General features: G+C 38.8%; 1 protein-coding gene and 1 long non-coding RNA gene across 3 annotated transcripts in view; one reads left to right on the plus strand and one right to left on the minus strand.

Annotated features, from left to right (window-relative positions):
* nrg3a (neuregulin 3a) overlaps positions 1 to 14,086 on the plus strand; it is a 342,494-nt gene that overhangs the window by 144,178 nt on the left and 184,230 nt on the right. The gene's annotated exons all lie outside the window — the stretch shown is intronic.
* Positions 8,637 to 10,214, minus strand: LOC102201351 (uncharacterized). Its single transcript, XR_311958.2, has 3 exons — positions 10,042 to 10,214; positions 9,363 to 9,547; positions 8,637 to 8,885 (listed from the first exon to the last, which is right to left on the minus strand). It is a non-coding gene; the product is annotated as an uncharacterized LOC102201351 (long non-coding RNA).

Genomic DNA, 14,086 nt, shown 5'->3' on the forward strand with positions numbered 1-14,086 from the left:
TTTTCCTGTTGTTCTATCAATTATGAATAATGTGTGTGTGTTGTAAAACGTAAGTGAGTGACAGGTAAATCCAAGTTAGTGTAGTTTCTGATTCTACGACTTACAAAATAAACACTTCCCATGCAAGCGATAACAGGAATCTGACAAACATCCATTCAAACAGCTTCTGATTCGATATTGCACTTTCTGCATTTCCAACCATTAACCTCGTCAAGTGTCAAGTATATTTGATAACAATTCTCAAAAGAAGTCACAAAAATGATGATGGCACACAGAGTCACACAGAAACATAAAAAGAGACACCTGACTATGTCAAATCAAAAATCAGATTAAACCACCCATACAGAGCCATGAAACCTTCCAGAGAAATACAAAATTTCAGGTTTTGGGTGTATAGCAGCATAACCAGATAATCCCAACGTTTTAAAATGAATCTTCTGAAATGGGGAAAGGAAAAAAAAAGCCGAGTGTTTGCTTGGAAGTTAAAAAGAGCTGTGGAAGTTAATGATTGCTCCATCTTTCCCAGCTGCTTGTATGAACAGGCAAATTACCTGTGGGATTAGACTAATTGTAACCACATCGTAGTGATTTCTCAGAGTCAGGAGTCACTTTTAGTGCTAAAAATACTTTGTGAATCATTACCTTTTTTTAGAAGTTTCCCTAAATTACCCAGCTTCAAGGTGCTTTTATCCATTGTGAGTGCGGCCCAATATTTTCTCAGGTGAAGAACACAGCACTGATTGATCAGCGTGAATGTGTCATTTATGCCTCGTAAGGATGCAATGCCTTTCCAAGGCGATGCTTTGCAAACATACTGTAGATAATCCACACACACGCACAGCTTCATATTATATCGCCTATCATACTTGTGGTGTTTTATACTGTCTCCCTTTGGGTGATTCAGTCTTAAAATTAACAAGATCTCCTCCATGGTCAGCTGCTCTCTGAACAAAGTGACAAGGTCTCTAATAAATCAAAGTATGTGTGTCTGCGAGATACTTTGACCAGTTCACCAGCTCAGATAACACTATATAAAAAAATACTAACTGTTGCTTGATGGCAGCGCTCCTTTGACTGCACTAGAAATAATGAACTGGGTGGCTGAGATTGTTTTCACCATGCTGAGTTTGAGAACTTGAGCCAGTCGGCATGGTTACACATTGCCCATGTTGCCTTGCATGCAGTAATTTAAAAAATATGGTGTATAGGAAAAGAAAATGGTATTTAAAATATAAATTTGTATTTTATGGTGCCATATCAGTCAAACAAGACAAAAAGCAGAAAGGTGTAAATGAAATGAGAAGGTCAGAGTGACATTTAGAAAATGAAGTCAGAAATTATGGCTCACCAAAAATGTGTAACTAAGCGCGGTTGTTAGAAACCCAGAGTATTATTTGAATTTTACTTTTATTCAGAACTTTAAATATTAAAACACTGCAGCAGATTGGATAAGCTATAATTTGGTAATTTGGAGGGAATTGTTTTCACTTCTAAATATTATCTGAATGAAACTGTGGTGTAAGATAATATCCTGTTAAATTAAAGTGTTGATATTTAGATTTGTTATACTGTGAATTTTTTATTTACCTTTTGGTAAACTACAAAAAAAACAACATAATGTTAAAAAGTGTTTTAATTCTGTGCTTTAAAAATCGAAGCTTTTCAGTATAATACTGCCAGCTGTGTGGTTTTACACAGATATCAGATGAATCTCAGGTATATCTAATTACACATCATCATCCTGCCTCTTCCTGCCTCTCTCGAAATGTAACAGGGCGTTGAAATTGTTGTAACTCCCCCGATTTTTTCACTTCACAGTTATTGCAGTAAACAAACGTCTTGCTGTACTGAACATTTTAACAACTGCCCTGCAGATGAACACTCGTTACATGTGATTAATCACTAATGGACTCTTGGAAATGATGGCCCCACACTTGCTAACAGTGTGTCTAATAAAAGTCTAAAAATGCTTTAATAACACTCAAATGTATCAAAATGAATGAATTTGCAGAAAAGAGTTCATACTGTAAGTGTGCAAAATGTATTTTTTTATAGCAATTGCTTCTAGTAAGTGGCTGTAGTGAATAATGTCTATAAATGTGAAATTAAGTGCACTATGTGAGGTGTTGCTGCTGAAGTTCAGTTGAAATGTGTCATGATGTGGCTGGCAGGAGATAACGGCTCAGTGCATTTGTCCTCTATTCAACCCTTGAAGTGTAACACTGGTCAATCACTGGCTCCAGATGCCTATCAGGTAGTGTGACTCATCCATTTCATCATCAAATTGGATGGCTGCATGGCTACAAGCAGGTGTTTCCTAATGAGTAAGGGAATGGTGTAAGGCTATTTATTTCTATATTTATTTCATTTTTGTTTTTTCCTCTTCTGCTTCCTCTCTGTCAGTAATTCGATTTCTGGGTGGATTCGCAGATTGGCTTTGCACCAAATCAGCGTCTGGCAGTAGCGATGTTGCCTGTACATTTTCATTGTTCTGGCAAATGTTCTAGGAATAGATATGCTATAGCTGCTTCTGTAATACTCTCTCTGTAGATCTGAGAGTTTGACCTTATAAACCCAGCTGTAGGCACATTGTTATGGTACTACTACTGTACTTCAAAATCAGAAAAACAATATAATCTGTTTTGGTCCTTATATCAGTGCGCACATGAAAGCCTTCAACCGAAAAGATATATAGCCAACAACTCCAGCACTTATGTAAATGTCAGCATTAATAACAGCCTGGCAATTAAAATGAGTAGTGCCATATGAAAAGGCTTTAGCGAAATTAATTGGGCCATGTGATATAATGTGCAATGATATTACTCATACAACCTTTTCATCTTTGTCCTTTGCCCTTGTTCATCGCTTTTTTGTCAATTTTTTAGCTGTGAGAACATTGCTCATACTGAGGCTACTTGGAAGAAGAAGGAAAAAGAAAACATTTAGTGTGCCAGAATAAAAACTTGTAGTCATTGTTTATTGAACCTAAACATGTATGTGAAATTGATCCAATACAAAACAAAGGCAATAGAAGGGACTTTTGGGCATAGTTGTAGCATGTTGAAAGGCTATAAGGCAATCATTGTTACATACTGAAATAGGAGGATATATGCTCATTTAGGTGTCATATATATTTGAACTCCTCCAGCTATCAATCATGAAAAATATCTAAACTAGTCCCTCCAAGTCCCTGTAAACCTGGTCAAGTTTAAATAAATTAACAGTTAATATTGAAATAAATATTTGTAAATGACTTTTGAAAATTGATCAGGAAAACTACACAGCAAATAATTTATAGCTAAAACATCAACACTTTAGTGGTATTTACATTATTTGGCAAGGTTAGTTGTTAAATTCTAGTTACTACTAACCTAATTTTCTTGTACAGAAACTTTATTGTGATTAAGTCCAAAAACTAGTCGTCCTGAACACGTCCATCTACTTTTTCTGCTTATGTACTTATGTACTGTGCTAATGTGTGGGATGCATTGGGGGTGCAACGTGGACAGATATAATAACACGGCAGAAAAACATTCATGCTCACCTTCACAGCCAGGTTAGAATCAACAATTAACCTAACTCCATTCATGTCTTTGGACTACTGGAGGAAGCTAGAGTATCTAAAGAGAACTCATGCAAGCTTAGGGACAGCAGGCCAACTCTACATAGAAAGGCCCACTTAGATTCAAACCCAGGACCTTCTTTCTGTGAAGCAACAGTGCTAACCATCGCACTGCTGTCCCGCCCAGTCTGAGCATTTTAGTAAAAAAACAAACAAACAGAAAGACACCCATTTTTAACGGTCATAGCAGTGACATTTTCTGCAGTCACATGTGTGAGAATCGCCATTTGACAGTAGCATTGTTATCAAATGGGTCGGCTATCCTGACCTGGTTCGACTGATGTTCATGGTCTCTAACTTGAGCCAAGACAAAGTTGCCTCCCAAACTTGTGCTAACTCAAAGTTCATACAGTACAGCTTTCATGTGCACTATATGGACATTGTCAGTTAACATCACTTCATTAACAGGCAACATCCATGCAGCACACACTCATCCCTTTACAGTTTGATTCAGCGTGATGGCTGATTCACACGATTCAAGCAAATGAAAATAAAATACAGCCATTAAGTTTTAATGCTTCACACCACCCACACAGGCACGAAGCACAAGGACAGATTTTACCAAACTTTGCAGACAGCATTGTCAACTACAAGGGAACAAAGAAAACTAAACTTTGAGAACTTGAGCTGTATTAGTAAACAACCGTTCCAAATGATAGACTCATGGCTAAATTTGTTCTACCCAAGAGGCTAAGACATTTTTAATGAGAATGAACATCTGTCTTCTCTGTATCCCATTGGGAACCACATGACAAGTGTAAACTATAAATATAGTTCATTCTTTAATCCCACACAAAGTAATTGCTTATACAGCAACATGCATTATAAGGTATACTTTTCAAAAGGAATACTAAATAAACAGAGGTGAGAATCATTTTAAATGTCATGTTATTTTAAAGCGAAATATTTATATATGACTTTATATGGTAAAATTGGAAACTTGCAAAAAACCACTAGGGGCTTTGTGCTGGTGGTTCTGCTGCATTTAGCCATGGGCAAACCAGCACTGAGGCCACATGCGATTTATGGCTGCATTTCCAAGAGTTGACTGTAACTAATGAGATTGACTGAATTTCCAGAGAGTTGCATAGGGTTAAGTACATTGTGGTCCAAAGCATGCAGTAATTACAGCAAGGGACAAAGGCAGCCAAAGCCCTGGGATGTACAGTATGGCACTGTGAAATTCCTACTCCGGGTAAGCGCTTGACATAAAAGCTTCTTTGTCTGAGAAAATGTAGCAAACAATCATCGACAAAGATCACAGCTCCTGTTTGAAATTCAATCCAACCTAGAGCAAGGGAGACGGGTTTGGGGGGAAAAAATTATTGAAAGGGAAGGAGGAAGAGGTAGATGAAGGGTGAGAAAAAGCAATAGTCTGAGGGAGAGAGAAGATGAAGGGCTTTAGAACTGAGAAGTCGGGGAGAAGAGAGGTCAGAGCTACCTTTTAAAGTCTCAGAAGTGGAGTGAGCAATGTGTTTTGATGACTGTGCTGCTATTTTTAAAGACCAAATTGAATGCATGTTCCTATTTTCGTTATATTGTATTTCTGAAGCTAACCGAGTTGTCGGTATGTGTTTTTTCCCGCTCTGTGTTTGTGTGACACTTGCAGTCTTTAGCAAGTTTACAAAAGTACATTTGTTAAAAACGCTGCTGCTAAATTATCACACACACACTGTTAATAACAGTCCAACTGCCATTAGTGCCTAACAGGACTGCTGAAAATGAAGGCTTTGGATTTAGTGATGCACAGAGTGTCTCCTGGTACATACTGCTGTTTCCAGTTCTGTCAAAAAATATCAGTGCAGCTAAGGGAGAGTCAGAACATATTTTATTTTAGGGGTTTTTAAGGGCTTATTTATTTATTTTGTTTTCAAAATGAACTCTATTAAACCTATTTTTTTATTATTATTATTATTAGGCCAGCATTTTTTAAACTTGTTTTTTTTTCTTACATCCATAGTTCTTATTAAGAGGTGTACCTTACAGTTGTCCATCCATCCATCTTTTTCCACTTATCCCGGACTGGGTCGCGGGGGCCGCAGCCTGAGCAGGGAAGCCCAGAGCTCCTCTCCCTGGCCACCACCTCCAGCTTATCCGGGAAACACCAAGACATTCCCAGGCCAGCCGAGAGATATAATCTCTACAGTGTGTCCTGGGTCTGCCCCTGGCCACCACCCAGCACACATTGCACCCGACCCCCACGGTGCCCCACAGTACAGGGTGGGCCCATTTCCCTTTTCAGGCTATGCCCTCCAGGGCGGGGACCCAGTAACCCTATCCCAGGCAGGGTGAACTGTTCCCTTGATCTTGCACTCATAGGGGTCTTCTGAATCACTCTTTGTCTGGTCTCTCACCCAGGATCAATTTGCAATGGGAGCCCCCAGACAACATAGCCCCTGGGATTCCTGCAACACACAAATCCCTACACCGCGATAAGGTAGTGATTCGCGGAGGCGAGACCCCAGAGTAGTACCACATGAAAACTACTTACCTATATTATAGCTTCAAAACACCACAATAAAAATAAGTGCACTTTAAGGACTCGTTGCTTTAGCAGTGTCCTCAGTGCTAAAAGTTTCAGCGTCCCTTCAAGCTCGTTGCAGTACGGTTTTATTTCGATGCCCCATGTTGCTCTCTTTGCTTTGAAAAAGAAAAAAAATCATTTTTTGAACTAATCAGCTTGCGATGGAGCTCAAGTGCACTTTGTGTGTGAATGTGAAAAGCCCTAAGACTGTCTGTACAAAGGGTCCTGCTGAAAAGAGCTTACACTGAGTTGGATAAACACAGAAATGTAGTCCCGGGGAAGGCAAGCTCTTCTCCAAAAATTTCAACATTAGGGTGTATGTGTGTGCATGCTACAGGGAAAATAAGGGGAAGCAGGCATGTGTCAGACATGGTCTATGGTCCATTAGTGTGACATACTGTTGCTTTTCAGAGCTCCGTTATTGGGGAATTCTGTCATGGAGCCAAACTGGAACTCCCAATGGACACAATTAAAGACACACATCCACAAACATGTACCCACACACGCATACAGACACCAAACCCCTCTGCCAATAAAGGTTATCACAACACTAACATTGTCTAATGATTAGGATATGATGGCTAATGAGCTGTAGCAGCCTCCTTGTGGGGCTACACCAGCTTTTCAAAGTAGACGTCTATCAATCTGTATAAGGGGAATTGAAGAATACAGTGCATAGCATGCATTATTCACATTATGTTATTTGATCGTTTTACTAGTCTATTTCTGCCTGGTAGCTACATCTTTTATCTATTAACAGTGTCCTAACCTTTCCTGAAAATATATGGATTAGATGCTGTATGTGTCCAATATGTCAGCAAGGAAAAAATGATTTTAACAAATCAATTCAGATGCATGTTGTGAACAGGATTTGAACCTTTACCCTGGTGTGTAGGAGGACTTCAATGTCATGACTGAGCTATATGCTTCTACACATACGTGCATGAGTGTATGTGTATATTATAATGTGTGGGCATGTGTGTGCATGGGTGTATCTAGGTGAAACACACAGGAGGGTGTATGCATTACTGACAAGCTGCTTATCTTCTATGCTGTCCGATCTGCTCAGACTCTTGTAGCTAAAGTTTAGTGATGTCCCATTAGACTTTTATTTGGACTGTACTGTGTTGTGTAATAGACTCACAGTGCAGTGTCTCTCTTATGCTCACTCTTTTTCAAGCTAGTATATATTCTGTATGTCATATCATACAAAGTTGGACCTTTATTTTCCACCTTCTTTGGCCACTAAAAGGCTCCATTCATAGAGTGGGATAATTGAATTGCTGGTTGTTGTTGTTTCATTGCTGACAAAAAAAAGTGCATTTACGGAATTTAGGGCACTTTAACCCTTTTAATTGTCCTGCTCTGTAAAAGTCTTTGCATGATGTCATGTAATGGGGATGTTTAGAAGTGATGTGCTGTGTTTGTTAAGGTCTTGGAAACTATGGCAAACACATATTCTGACAGGCACAGTCGGATTTCTGTCACCAACCTGCTGTGATCAGTAGAAAATTTTAAATCAATAGTCAACTGTTTAAAATTAGGCCGGCAGTAGAAGTAATGGGAAAAGTTGTTTGAATAGACAGTTTCATTGAGTAGCTGGGGCCCTTGTTTAACACACAGGTCTATGCATGGAAAATACTAAAGGGTAAAAAACCTATCAGTTGCATTAATAAATTAAATAAGGCTTCACAGCAAACTAGAAACTCTTGCCCCCTCATCACACATTGATTTTTTTTTTTCCTCCCTCACTGTGGAACAGCCAACTAAGCTTTTTAAAAGTTAAGGTGTAATTGTTGCATTTAGGACAGAGCGAAATCGATCAGCGTTACCGAGGCAAAAAAGCCACTCCATATTGCCCGTAATGTCAGACAGTAGGCACATGTAATGAGGGCCATTTGGCCATCGTCTCATCTTTCCTAATGGTTGTAGTCATATCTATTTCCAAAGGAAGCTCATCTCTTTCTCTTTCGCCTTTTGATCCCTTGAGCAAGTGCATTTAATCCATGCTTTGGTCTATTTGGGTCAGAATGATTGGGATTGATAACAGGCATGTCCTGTGTACAGCATGCGTTTGTGTCACTGTGACGCACAAAAGTCTCCCAGAGGTAGAACAAAGAGTACTAAAAGGCAGAAGATTGCTACGACTACTGACTTCACTCATGCCAGTAATTTTAGCCCGGACAGGAGTTTGGCAAATCCTCACCTTGTGTTGCGATTGGAAGCAGATTAATTGGAAAAATGACCGGAGGAAATAAGGTCCAGGAAGAGACGCAGAATAAATGGAGGAAGAGGGAAAGCACGAGTGGAAAATAAATGAAAAAAGGAGATGATGATGGATATTTGGTGAGCAGGAAAAAAAGAAACAGATTCATATATAAGATGTTTCCGTTCTGAATGGATATTGTGTTTGAAATCAATATAACAAAGTTTGCAAGATTTCTTCCATTCTTAATTTGCAGATGTGTGACAACACTTCCTTGTTTTCTGTTTCTACTTCATTTATTCTCCCTTTACTCCTTCCACTGATGTCAGCCTAATTTATGAAGAAGCAGCAGTTCATCAGACAAGATGCATCGCTGGCTGGCAAGACTTCACTCCCAACTCTTAGACTCCGTGTGTAAGGATGTGTGTGTTGTACCCCCTGCAGAGGACCACACTCAATAATGCATAGCTGCAGGCCTAACTAGAGCAAGCTCAGGCTCCCAGTCCTGTTCAGGCACATCCTCCATTTTGTCCCTAAAACAAAAGTGCATAGCTTGTGTCAGATTTTGCTTCCACTTCTTCCACTTGCTTATATAGACATTTATAATGCAAGGACCCTAATTACAAAGCAACATGACATGTATTAAACATGACCTTAATTACATCGAGACACAAAGAAGACTCAGGAAACAAGGGTCATAACATCACATTAAGTTACGTATAATTGTAAAGCAAAACACAGAGCGTCTCCGGCTCTCCTTCACTAAACGAAACAGTGCATTATGAAAGGATTTCAGCCTGTCAGCTTGTGTTTTAGATCGCAAATATTAACTGTATCTTCACAGTAACCCAAGCAGATCCTCTGCCGGGTCATTTCAGGTAGCGTGAAGCTATAAGTAAACCGGGAAGCATAAACATAGCATTTAATTTAAGTTGTGATGTTTTTGGGGGTTTTTAAGCAGACAAGCAAAAACACCCTCAGCAATTCATATTTTAAACTTTTACATTTACCTGTAACTGGTGCATTCCCCATCCATCCATTTTCCACTGCATATCTGGGTCATTTTGCAGCAGATTAAGCAAAACTGACATTCTTCTCCCGCAGCTCTTCCTCGGGGATCCGAGGCGTTCGCAGGGCACGTGGGGAGTGTAGTCCTCCTGGCTTGTTCTGATCCTGACTCAGGGTTTTCTTTTAGCTGGAAATATCCAAAATACTTTGGTAGAAAGAAAAATATACTCCCAATGGTAGAAAGAAAAATATACTCCCAATGAAAGCAAATGGTCAATTTTAAACAAACTAAACAAACTCAAAGATGGTTAAAAATAACCAAATGCAAATACTAAATGAGTACATGTGCGGAGCAACACACACGTGATTTTTTTTTTTTTTTTGCCATGTGGCCTTTTGTTTGCTTGTGTTTCACTCTTATGTGGTGAGCAGCAGAATCATAAGGCACAGGTTATGTAGAATAGAAATATAATTAGCTCTAGCATTACATTAACTTTCTTTTTCCTATAACTTCCAGCATTGTTTTTGTGTTTATAGATTATCCTTGATTGATTGATCACTATTCAAAAATAAATTTCCACTGGGAAAATTTTTTGTGCAGAAAGTGCTCTGGTTTGTCACCACAAGACACACACAGATAAATATGCTTTGGTAGCTGGGGTCAAAGACTAAATTCCTCACTTTTTTCAATGTCGATGTTGTATGCTCCCCGTGGCCCTGCAGCAGTGTGAAAAATGCGATTAACAGTCTTGGTGGGCAGCGTCTGTTTCCGACCTCTAATCTCACCTTCTCTCATCTGTATTCTTTGGCACTCGTCTCACCTACTGTCCTCCGCAGAAAGACGAGTATTAGGATCTAACTAGAGACGAATAACATACAGCGGGAAAAGAAGAAAGCGTGCATTATAGAACAGGCAATAAATCTTTATTGCTCAAATGTATAAATATTCAAAATTGTATTACATCTCAGTTATGACATCATTTCAAAGTGGTCAGCATGTTCTCATATCTCCATCTCGTCCTCTGTTCTTGCAGGAATATGGTTACAAAGAAATCACCAGAATTTAACACTGTTTGTAGTAACTAGCACTACAGAAAACAATGTTTTGATGAGTCTAATGATACAAAGCTGTATGAGTTCAATAGATTTTTTTAAGATGGCTGCATGAATGGCTGTGGAAAAGCAAAAATACTAAGAGTCCTCAGTCTCTGCCTGCTAAAGTAAAATTACGGAGAAGCAAAAGCAAATGAAAGAAACATAGGTCTTACATTACAAACATATATAGAGTTGAGAAATCTATACGTTTATGAGAGCATCAGAGATAATATCACTTTCTTATGCAGATGATACACAGTTGTAGTTGCAGTCTTACAATCTAACCTCTGTTAACAAACTAAGCTTCATTGATGACATTAACTGAATGATGTCCAGAAACATTTTAGAACTGACAGAGACGACACAGAAATATGTGTTTGTTCAAAAGGTCAAAGATTGACAGTTTGAGGTTTTGTTTTTTTTTTTTAATTCATGATTCCTGTCTCTGAAATACAGGTAACGAATCAGAAACCTTTGGGTTTTTTGGATGGGGATCTCAGTTTTGAAAAACGTTTTATGGGTACCAGAAGTGCTTCTGTCAGAAAAGTTGGGAAATTCATATCTTAAATTGACTTTAGCAGGTTAAACAACTGTGATGCTCTATTTGCAGGATTATCCAAATCAACAGTAAGATGACTTCAGCTCATTCAGAATGGAGCAGCCAGTCTTACAGGTTTAATGAAGAATTACCTTTAAAATCCTTCCTTTGGTTTATAAAGCGCTCATTTGTACATCTCTGACTTGAGTTTATCACACAGCTACACCTCTCAGGTCATGGATCTGAGTTTCTTGCGTGCGCTTTAAGTTAATGTGGCCTTGTTCTTTGAAACAAGCTGCCTGCAGACCTGAGATCAGTTACATTTGTGCATACATTAACTCATTCACTGCCATTGACGTCTATAGCCGTCAATTGCAGTGAATGAGTCAATGGGTTTAACTCATTCACTGCCAATGGCTGGCAGTGAATGAGTTAAAAACACACACACATGTATGCACACACATAATTGTGTAACTTACCATTACCATTAGTGGAAATTTCATTAAATAGAAGGATTTTGCTTTCTCAGTTAGATGTATGTGGACAGTAATCGCCGGCTAGATTACATTTAGAGGCAACATTTAATTTTAAATAAATGAAGGCACATATATCTGAGCTGTTCTGGAGTCAGTAGGTGACTGAGAGAACTGGTGGACATACTCTGCATAGTACTCCACTGTGACAACAAAAGCACTGGTTGGTTGGGGAAAATTGTGTTTTTCATTTAGTCTAAACATGTAGGTGAGTGATAAATTATTCCCTTTTACCCCTGGGCCAAGCAGGCCATCTTTCCTACCAGCAATGAAATTGTAACAGGAAGTTGTTGACCTATTGTGTGTGTGTGTGTGTGTGTCCTGTGGTGATAGTAGGAGATTGGAACTAACCAAGGTTGATAGGCAGAAGCCAGATAATAGTCTGTGTCATGCATACAAATTGACAAAAATACACCCACATGCACATGTACACAGAAACACAGGGAGAGAGGCAGCTGAGAGTGATGCCTCTGATTGAAGTCCAGAAGAGGAAGGTGAGGGGCAGTAGGTTTCCCCTGCTAGCTGCAAAAACTTTTTAAGCTTAACCACTTAAAGGATTTACTTTGTTAAAACTGTGGGGTAACAACAAAGCTCCCCCTGTGCATTCCTAAAATTTAAATTGCTTTGAGAAAACAAAGATCTGCTTCTCTGTAGCAACCACCCGTTCATTTCCCTCATTCACCCCTTTGCCTGTCTTTAAATTAATGCATTTGACAGGCGATTAATTTGGCACAAATATGCAAACAGATTTGCTCACCTACACAAGCAAATAAACAACTCAGCCATGGCTGTTATCAAAAATATTACATGGTGTACTTCGCCAGTTTTCCTCATTTCACTTCACTTCCCTTTTATTTCCCAGCATTGTGCTGACAGAGACCAAAAAACATATTCTAATGTTTAAATATTGAGTAAATGTGGATACACCAAGGGATGCAATTTAAAGTACATCGATTACAAAATTAAATTGGAGGGCAAATTTTGTGTGGCTAAAAATAACTGAAATAAATAAATAAATAAATGAAATAAATAAATAAATTTGGAGTATCGTGAGTCAGATGGAAACGTTCCAAAGCACAGGTAAATGGAGGCTGAATTAGAAAGATAGGAAGGTAATGCCATACTGGAAAAAGACAGCCAACAAGAAAAGGGAGGACGACACATTCAGACACTGAATAGGGTGAGTGAAAAGAAGCACTGAATCACTATAGAAAGTGTTACTTATGAGATTCTAGATTGCAGAACTGCAGCACAGCCAGTATACTCAAACAGTGGGGGAGGACAAACAGGGCTAGGAAGCAGATGAATACGAAGGAAAATGAATTGGTGATTGAATGAGGGAGGAGTTTGGTAAATAAGATGCTTAATGAGGGGTTGAGGGAGGGAGTGATTGGCAAATAAGGTAGAGAATGACTAATTCCATGTCCACTTCATTAGCTGGCATCATGTAAACATCCAAATTGTAATTGGAAGCTGGAATAAGATGAGATGAGAATATGAGCAGAGACAGTGATAGTTATGGAGACGCAAAAATAAACCAGCAGTCAACAGTTTACCGTAGAGGAGAGCTGAGTAAGATGAGCCAGTTTTTACTTAAGTTGGCCCAAGGCTAAGGGAATATCACAGAGAAATGAAGCTAACACATACAACAGAAATCAAAAGGAAACATATAGGCTCCCCTATAAGTAATCCTTTGAGTCAGTTTGGAGTAACAATTTGTGATATGTGAGAAAACATTTACACTCTGCTGTGTTAACCAAATGTTTAAATATTTCTGGAAATGCAAGCATTAATAATTAAAACCTGAATCCTGCTTCTATTGATGATCATAAAATAAATACTAGAAAGCGAAAATTTCTGAAGAAATTTTAAGTGTGCCTATGCCGCCGCTAATCAGTATAGTTTGCCATTCAAACGGCTACAGAGAGCAAAACTCAGCAGAGCAGCCATTCTCCACCATTAACTATGCCCGATTTGTAGACGCTGTGCGCAGAGGTTCATAAGCAGACCCGACAATGTTTGCATGAACACGCTGTGAAGCATTACGTTATGGACCACTTTTCACACATAGTTGCTGTACCCACACAGCCGGCTGTAGCTTTTCATCTCACAGCCCGACACAGACAAAAAAAAAAAAAAAAAGCAGAGAGAGCACAGACTTTACACCTGAGAGGCGTGATTGCAGATATCGCTGAGGTGGGTCCACCTCCCCTGCAGCGGCACTGCAGACCACGCCCTGCCACACACATCAAACACATAAAATAAATATTTATGCACTTTTCATTCACTTTTTGTTTTTTGTTATTTTTACACAGTGTTCTGAATGATTAACAATGGTCTACAGCCAATCTTGTGTATTATTATACAAACTTTGGTTGTAAGATTCAGATAACTATTTAATAAAAGCTAAATATTTTATATGAGAGTAAGAAAGAAAAGTATATCTTTGTCTCATACTCTCAGACAATACATGAACCTCTCAATAAACAAAATATATGCTCGGCTTAAATGACAAACCGCTATTTTACACAGTGGAACACTTATTTTTAAACAAAACCAA

This window comes from Pundamilia nyererei, unplaced genomic scaffold, assembly GCF_000239375.1.
Source record: "Pundamilia nyererei isolate P.nyererei 1_Seehausen unplaced genomic scaffold, PunNye1.0 scaffold00111, whole genome shotgun sequence".
Taxonomy (NCBI): Eukaryota; Metazoa; Chordata; class Actinopteri; order Cichliformes; family Cichlidae; genus Pundamilia; species Pundamilia nyererei.